We start from the raw sequence: 9,915 nt of genomic DNA on the forward strand, positions 1-9,915 counted from the left end.
TATATATATTACTATATCACATATATATATATATATATATATATATATATATATAATATAAAAAATATATATTATATATATATAAAAAAAATCTAAATTTTAGAATAAATGAAAAAGAATTTATTAATAAAATGTTTTTTTATTAATAAGACGATTATAAGTGAAAAATATATTTAAGACTTTACATTATTAAAGACTTAAACAAGTACATACAATATACAAATGAATCATCTTAATAATAAAATTAAAAAAAATACAATTAAACTCAGTTACTTTTTCTCACTGAAATTGATTATGTGCTCGACATTTATGTAAGAGAAATCGGGATATCACGATTACTTAGACAAGCGTCACCTGGCTTGCGTTTGACGATCAGGCGTTCGGAAATCACGTGAAAACGGTGCTGCGCGGCGCTCATTAATGCTCCCGCCATGATTTCCGAGGAAATGGGTGTAAATTATTCCAGGATCGCGATTAGAACGTTCGACCGACCACCTGCCGGATTTCACGCACGGAGATGCTATAGGTATTAATAATCTGAGGATTTATGAGATCCCCGATCGTCGTTCTCCTTCATTAAGAGGATGCCTTCATTGTTGAACGAATAATGTGTATCGCTGGCTCTGCCTAACTGATCGTAATATACGAGAAGGAGAAAGAAAGAAAGAAAGAGACAGAGACAAAAAGACGAGAGAGAACCTCCTGTTCTTTCCTATGCTGGACCTTTTATTTATTGCTATCTTTAAATGGTCTTTTCTCTCCGCAACTCAATGCCTCTTGTCGAGAAGAACTATCATATTTTATCAAAGTTTCGGCACTGTTGGATTCTAAATCCATATGAATTCTCCTTTTCAGATCCTCATATTTCCTAAATACTTTAATATCTTTAAAATTTGCTTAATTCGAGAATCTCCTTATTATTGACACAACTCAAAATTAAATAGAGAGAAAGATTCGGTGATTTATTTGTCTCATTCTGAATTCATGGAAAAAAAATGACCGGATGGGAATACGACTGGGCCCTTTCCGCCGAGGTGTAACTCGATCAAGTTCGATAGATCAGGCGGCAGATTCCTTGCTGGTTATTACAAGGGGTCGGAGGTTGATCGCTCGCATAAACCATTTAACTCTGATCACCTATCGATACCGATATTTCTCAGAGGTATCGGTTATCTTTCCGCTCGATCTTCGTCCGACAAGGCCCTCTCTCCTTGTCTAGATGAGCCTTACCCACTCCGCACCAGATTAAATATCTGAACCTGGTCTCCTAGCCCTCTCATTGGCAGCCCTCTTTCCCACGTGTTTGTGTATTCGAACATTCTCCTTCACGATAAGTGAACTCGATAATTTCGTGTAAATTAATATCTTGCGCCTGTTATATTTTAGTATGAGAACCAAAAAGAAGTGTCTGAACTAAACAAAATAGAAGTGTTTGAACGAAATAAAATAAAATAGAACAACTTTTAGGTACGATGGGAAAGCTTGAAATAGGATATCGATCCTACATATTTCAACAGAACACAAAACTCTGGGATTTTTTAAAATTTATTTTAATTGTGAAGTTTTTGTAAATTGGAGATTAATGAGAGAACCTAATAAATATCAGAGATTTAAAAACAACTGAGTGAAATCATTCCTTTTAAAAATTTGAATCATTTATTATTGATATTTAGATTAATGACGTTAAGAGAAAATATGCTTGAGTAAAATATTGGATTGGAACAAAAGTTCGTAGTACTACAAACTTTAAAATTCAAGCAGCTGAGATCTCGTTAAAAATTAACTAAATTTAAATTAAAAGGAAAGGGTTTGAAAACTTTTGTGTCTGCTGAAATACTATCTAAAAGCTATAGATATAATGCTATTTTTATTACAAATTCTCATAGAATATAATATAAAAACGTTTCCGTGTCTGAAAAAATAATTTCAAAATTAATGATATAGAAGTGAAATTTTTTGGAACTTTTAAGAATATCTTTGGACCAAAAATACAATGAAAAAAGAATATATTTCATGATTCGAGAATTTCAAAAGAATAATTTTTTAAATTCTCTATGCTATCTGGGATGATTGAAACATAGGAGGAGTTTCAATACATCTTGCAGATGTTATTTTATTAAAAAGCATTTACATTTTAATGTAGTTTACAAGAATTTTCTATACATTTTTTTACTATGTTGCAATTCAAGATGGCTGCAATGAACAAGCAGAAACCCTGCATTTGAATATTTTAAATATTTTTATCAATTTCTTTTATTATATATAGAAGTATTGAAAACGCAATTCCTTTGCGAATTAAAGCAATTCGACAATTTCCTCGAGCGATTCTTTTCGTTTGCGAATTAAAACAACTTGACGAACGTATCTACTCAACGTTCGCTGGGCTCGTGGCCAGCTCGTCCCATAAAATGTTGGCGACTTGGCCCAGCAATCGCTATTATATATGTACATAAATCTGTGTGCAGGGCGAGTACATAGCTCGCTGTGTACAGGAATACGCTCTACCCACATATTAAGTCGTTTCTCGTGCTGTACGAGGGACGTTGCTCTTACTTCCACGAAACGCGCACACGTCGGGGCGCACGACGACTATGACGAGTGCTCACGAGTCGAAAAAAAAAATCACGACGATGGGGTCTCGCGAAACTCCGACCGGCTACCTATTAACGTATGCGTGTCCTGGGATCGGTTAATGCGAAAGTCCGCAATCTTATCGATCTTTTTGGATACTAATTACGTAGGATTTCGCACTTTGTTCCGCGATGACGGTGGGGCAGTGATCGAGGAGCGTTCGTCACGCGAGATGAGCGTTATTAATTTTTGAGTATCGATCGACCGGCAGTTTTCGTACTTTGTTTTTTAAACATAAGCTTCGAAGGGCAATCCCGCTGGATATTGAAAAGCATCCATCCACGGCGGATCCGAGGGCGGATCAGAACTTGGCAGGAGATCGAAGATGCGCGATAAAGAATTAATAGCCGCTTTTGGCAACGGGCCCGGTCTAACTGGCGGGAACAAATTTTATTACCAAATTTTCCTCCGCCTGTACGCGCCAAGATGGTAGATATCGCCGTGAACTGGCGAATCCCGTTCGCGGACCCCGAGAGAGCTCAGAGGTTGTATATGTACTTCTTGTTCGTGGGATCGAGATACCGCGCCGCCTCACGGGCGGTCGCCACGCTCGTTGGATTCACTTTTCTGCCAAAATCGATTCCCGATCGTCCGGGCCCTCGGGCCGACACGGAACCTCCATGAAGTTCCTGCAATTTGGGTACAGATTTGAAACAGAGTTTCGATTTTCTCCTTGTTTTACTGGATCTCATCAAAATTTATTCTGGCAACTTGAGAGGAGAAGAATTAAGTGTTGAAGCTTTCTTCTGTTATAATGTCTTCCTATAATTTATATGTTGGGATTATTTTTTTCCTAAAATCGATTCCGCATCGTTGATCAACTCATTTTTGATCGGGTTTTTCTCCGTTCCGTATTATATCTACACTCGAAGAATAAGATCTAGTGATGGCAATTATAAAGTTGACAAATATACAAGTTTTATATGTACAACTAGTGTACATATATATGTATATAGTTGAATAAACTATTTCATAGTTGCAATACTTGTAAAACAATTTAACTGTACACATTAGTTTATTTAACTACATACATTAATTTTATTGTACATAAAATCTGTCACGTTTATGTGATCGTTATGTTTTCCTTTGAGTGTATATGTAAGTATTGCACAATATCTTCTCACAGTTGATATAATCGTGATGTTTCATTCATTTATTTATCAATTTATGATATTTCAATCTTTCAGAATACTTGGGATCTTGCACAAGATGAAATTATGAAAACACGCGATGGTGTGGAATGAAAACGGAAATAAATATCCTTTATTTCTTCATTTGAATGGGCAGTTGAGGATAAATATTTACGAGCATCACGAACGAAAAGCGAAGGATTAGAAAAGTAAAAGTGCTAAAGGGACTTGAGTCGCCATATTTTCTTAAAAGTCTTCAAAGTCTTCTATTATTTTCTTTCGGTATTTTCTTTCCCAGCTAATTCATACAATTTCCACGAAGCGTCATGCTGGAAGGCGCAATCATCCCACAGGATCGGCAATTTTACCCGACACCTGCTAATGCACGAATGTGTCAGCGGCGACGAGCGGCCAAAGAATGAAATTGAGTATTATGCTAATGTGAATGGTGGTGCAAGCTCTTCGCAATGTTGCATGCGATAGGGACACGGACGCGTCATGCCAGCGCTAAATCTTTCCGTTATTACAAGAAAAAACCGGTCCGCGAAAGGACGCCGCGCGAAATATCGCCATTTGCGAAGAGAATGTCCTCGGACGAGTCGAGCGACCGGATTATCCGCCGGCGTCATTTTATCAAGCACCTGCTGACGCAGTCCCTTCCTGGAAGCAGCTTTTCTACACGTCTGCCGATATGTAAGTGAGAACTATTCTAATCGCCGTCGCCAATTAGGTAACATTGAATAAATCTCTCAACCTCTTTATTTTCGTTTTTCTCGTATTTCTTTCTTGGAAGCGTCAATGAAGGGTTTACGATTATAAGTTTGTCAAAAAGCGTTCTCGGAGAAATAATCTCATAAGTTCATAACAAGATCTATACACTCGCTTTTCTTCATAAATAAGATATTCACCACGAAGCTAAGGTGAGGTAATCTAGCGTAATTAATTCTCTTGTTTGACGCAGTAAAAATTGTTTAAATCTCAAAGTTTATATTCTTTGTGTAGAAAAAATTAATTTTATAAGCATTTGATTTGTATAAGATTAAAAATAGTGTCGACAAAGGCAACAATTTTGTGAAATTTCAAAGTTTAGTTTTCTGAAAAGTTTACGTAGCTTGTCTTTATTTTCTTTAAATTTTCCGACAGACTAGGCTTTAAATGAAAAGTCAGAACAGGAATGAGAGGGGGCGGGAGAGAAGAGGCCCAGGTGTTTCTCTTCCGACGCAAGAAAGAGAGACAGAAAGCAATCGGCTCTCTTCACGGCAATATCGCGATAAGTATCTCGGCTCCGACTTCGCGAAACACGAAGAACGATCTGCGTAGTGGTGCATGGTGCTTTGATGGCGGCCAGCCAGAAGTAAATCTAAGGTTTACGAGGCAGTACCGCCTCTTACTAGCACCTCCTCGAGCACTACCCTGAGTACCACGGGGCACCGCGAGAGCGCGAGCCCCTCATAATTCTCATAATAAATCGCCTCGAACAACTGACGCCCGTTCCACATACAAAGGGATCACCGACCAAAAGGAGAATTGAAGGGTTGGAGGGGTGGAGGAGAGGAGGGGAAGGAGAGGAAGGGAAGGGAAGAGCAGGGAGGAGAAGGGTTCGCAACAATGGATCGACCCAGATCGCGAAACCGCGCCGCTATTGCGAAAGGCGTTGCTGTTGCATCTCTCGAGCAACGCGAGGCGGCTGGCGAGGAGGCCAGATCCTGACGTTGTCCCGGCGAAGCTATCAAACGGGCTTCTCTTTACGGAAATCATTCATCGCGAAATGTTTAAATCTTTATTGGATCTTTATGATCCACAGATCGTTGCACTTTCATGATTCGGTTTCATAACCGGTGCAGCAAAGTTTTCTAAGATCCTACCTTTTCTGGAGCAGTCTTTAAGCTCGAATAAAGTCGTAATATAACACTCGTCGTGTTAAAGAATAAGGACGAGGAAGGAAGAGGGAAGGACAGGTATAATCTCATGCGCTTCGCAGCATTACGGCGTGATCGACTATGGCTATTCTGCAGATTCTGCTTTCGCATGTGTGTCTCGAATATTCTCCGGTATTAGTTACATTGTATCGCGACGAGGACGCCTTCGAGCGCGTCTTCAATGTCTTCATGTCCCGTAAGGCCGTGTAGCGTGCACTGGGTCCATCGGGCCTCATGCGCGTGGTCACAGGCCCCCGATAATATAGTTATTACCAACAGGGGGCCCCGCGGCCACAAGAAAGCGACGAACCCCGCATTAAAAACCAATTTTTAGTCCCGAAAAAACCTCCGCTCTCCGTCGTAATAACAGGCCTGATAATCTATAGTAGGTTTTCTATCCCGGGCCTGAGGACCGACCTGCCAGGCCGTCCTATCTCCCTCTTTCCTCATTCTCCCGCCGCTCTTACCCTCCGTTCGTACGTTCTGTTCTCCTAATCCGGTTGGGATAATCGAGCAAATTGATGTCCCCCTCTCGTCTCCGCCATGATGACTTTTTTCAATTAAAATGGCCCACGATGCAACCGACAGCTGTCGAACGGGGTCTACGACGTAATCACATGGGACTTGGATTCATCAATCGATCGGTCGTTTGACGTGCGTCTTGTTTTCAGTGTCGGTATCTTCGAGGAGAACGAGTCTGAGATTACATGCGAGCGAGTGGGAGAACTTATAACGGTTATTGACACATATAAGTACACAACAACTGATAATTAATTTACTTCATATATTTTGATAAACAGAAATGCAAATTGCATCCGTCTGACGATTAAATTTTGATAATGAAATTGACTGGGTTGGGATTGTCTAGCATATTAATTGAACCGTCGGTTAAGTAATTTTCAGAAGATCTTTTGGCATGATTGTGTACATACAAGACGGACGCGACGGTATTATTGCAACTAATGATCCACGACGTTCGCGTAATATCTCTTTCACAATCTATCTCTCTTCCTTCATTCTTAATTACTTAGAATTTATAGACCGGACTACGCTTAATCATTATAAACCATTCGATAAAACATGCTTGATAGATTGGCTTCTAATAACATTTCTTCTTAATTAACAAGAAACTTGATAGTGTTTACAAAAAAAATTCCAGTTATATGCAGCATTAAATATGCGTCTTGGAGTTGAAATAATAAAACGATTTGAAGAAGATGACAATTTTTTTGTTCTCTGTAATTATGTTTTGATACATATAGTATAGCGTGAAATTGAGAAAGTATTTTAAAATAATAACTACATAACTTTAATCAGAACTAAATCTAAGTAGCATGTTCCGGGAGCATGTTCTAATATACATCGCATAATTATCCCGCAGAGTGTAAATACCCCTTTACCTATTTCTATTACATCCCGCCTAAAATGACAGCCAATTACGTGTGTGTGGTGTATAGTCAAAAACTTCCGCTACTTTATTACAGGTTCGCAGACATCGAGCCGCAAATTCGATTCCTCCCAGTCTTCGACTTCTACGAAGAACCAAAATTGCGTAGTATTCCAATTTATGACACATAGACGTAATAATAGAAAACTTTATGCTCAATAAGAAACATTCACAATATGATCTTCCCAGATTTATATACTTGATGTTATATAGGACATATAATTGAAGGATTGGTCGCTCTTCGAGTTCTCTCTCGAAGCGAAGCACATAGTCACATCCTGAGCTATTCGATTTTCAGTAACAATTCCCTAATTGTGTCACTAGAATGGTAGAAGAGGACCCCAGCCAAGCCGAGTCCTCAGTAAATTTCTATTAACGGCGCGGCGTTCGAAACAATCGGCCATTAAATCGAACGATCCCGTGGTAGATAATAACTGGTAATAATCGGCCAGAGCCACCGGTTAGTTTCGACGCTGTTGGGACCTTCGCCTCGGCCCGAAACAAGCCGAGCATCGGTAATGAGAGGCCAATTAGAACACCCCGCCGATGGAATTATCCCCCGACGCTCCGAAATTCAAACTGGCTGCCGTGAGCGTTCCTCGTAATGCCTGTGAGGCACGCGAAAGAGCGAGAGATCGCGTGTGAGTGCATTGAAGTGCGATGCTCGGATACCAAAAGACTCGCCTTCTTTCTCCGTTCTTCCAACAAGCAATTCATGTAAAGTTCATTCTGCCCAAAAAACTGCCTCGTTAGTCATTTGATGATCTGTCACAAACAACTTCGTATTCGTAAGACTAAAGACAAAAGGCTGAGAGAAAGAAATATATATATATAGGGGAGAGGAGAGTTCTTGTTATGACGAAAAATGTATTATTTTAAAAAATAATTCGACTCTTTTTGTAATTCAAACTGTTGCTCACAAATGATTGATGAGTATTTAATGGCCAAATATTTTACTTTCAATTTTTTACATTCTAAGAAAGACAGTAGCAACTATAAAAATATAGTTTTATTATGTAGAATGAAAAAAGTACAGTACTTGTATAAGTTGAATAAGTTATTGCAACTATAAAATAATTTATTAAACTATATTTATATTAATTCTACATATATAAAATTTTTCACTTTTATAGTTGTACCATTATAGTTGTACTTTTTTTCTGAGTGTATCTAATCAATTGGGCATAATTGAATTAACAAAGAATTTTGGTTACTCGAAGGAATTTATAGAGATTCTAACAATGTAGTTTGTTTATTGTAATCACATAGAAATACGAAGTATAGAGTTCATCTTGATGTAGAACCGCTAAGAATAAAAAAGAAATTGCTCCTAATTTTACACTTAAAGAAAACATAGTGATTGCAACTAGAAAGACTATTACATATAAGCTTTATTAGTATATATATATATATATATATATAGTAATTATTAGTAAAGTAGAATAATAAGCTTATTTTAATTAATTATTAGTAAATTTTAAAATAATTTATGTACTTTAATTGTAAAATTTTTATAGTTTTATAGTTACTATCATTATGTTCTTTCTGAGTATATCTGCATTGAAAAAAAAATTGTCCCTAATTTTACACTCAAAGAAAAATACAGTGGTACAAAAAATACAGTGGCAGCTATGAAGATAATAAGTTATATGTAGAATTAATGTGCACACAGTTTAAAAAGCTAGTTTAAAAAGCAATTAAAAAAACAACTTTCATTATTCAGTAATTTTGTTGTTTCGTAAGAATGGGAGTAACGTTCGACGAAGGAAAATCATTCACGCTGTTGCAACAAAAAGATGGATGTTTCTCGTTGCGACAGTGCGTTAGGAAAAATGCGTCGTACACATCATCCATGTAATTCCGATATGAGAAAGAGAAAAAAAAAGAAACGACGGTAAGGTGCTCGTTACTCGTCGCGCTCAATTTGCAGTCGCGTATAATTAACCGGAGTATGAAAAACGGCCCGCCACGTGCTACCGTCGCCGACGCTCTTTCTCTTTCTCTGCTGAGATTTATAGTTATTAATTTTATAATAGACTCATCAGACGGAGGACGCTTTAAGCGTCCGGCAGCTTAAGCGAGCGCGCGTTTAACCGAAAATAAAGCGAGACGAGGCCCGCCCGAACCGGGGCAATCTACATTTTTAATTGATGAAATAACTCACGTGCGATTCCAACAAAACGTGCGATTAATTGTAATTAACCAAATTGATTTTCCTGCCGTGGCGAGGGCACTGGTCGCCGATTCCCTGACTGACAATCGACGCGGCCGCGCGTTGCCCCATTAAAGGGTTAGTCAAGACTTCATTACTTCATTAATCATGCGGACGATCACGGCCGCGTCCATTTGTTTTTGCCAAATTAATCAGGCAATGGTGCACGCAAAACTTATGCATACTAAAGTTGCCCGGCATCGATTCACTTCGAGCTCCTCGTATCTTATCTATCACGCGTAGTTTAACGCGATCGATCATATAAGCGAGCGGCGGCGAATATTGATCACCTCATTTGTGCAATTAATCTAGTTAAATAATTCACTATTGGATCTGGAATCAATTTCGAATCTTGGAATCTTGGAATTTCCCTGCGAAAGAAATACTACCTCAGAGAGTCCCATTTGTCGTTCATCATCAATACGGAAAAATTTATCTTGATCATGATGAAAAAAGTTGCACAATTATCATAATTTAACTATAACTTATAGTCGTTTTCGGTGCCAATTCTCTATATTTGATTGAAACACCAGCTGAGATAATATTTTTAGCAATTTATATTGCTAATTATAAATT

This window comes from Atta cephalotes (assembly GCF_000143395.1).
Source record: "Atta cephalotes unplaced genomic scaffold scaffold00035, whole genome shotgun sequence".
Taxonomy (NCBI): domain Eukaryota; kingdom Metazoa; phylum Arthropoda; class Insecta; order Hymenoptera; family Formicidae; genus Atta; species Atta cephalotes.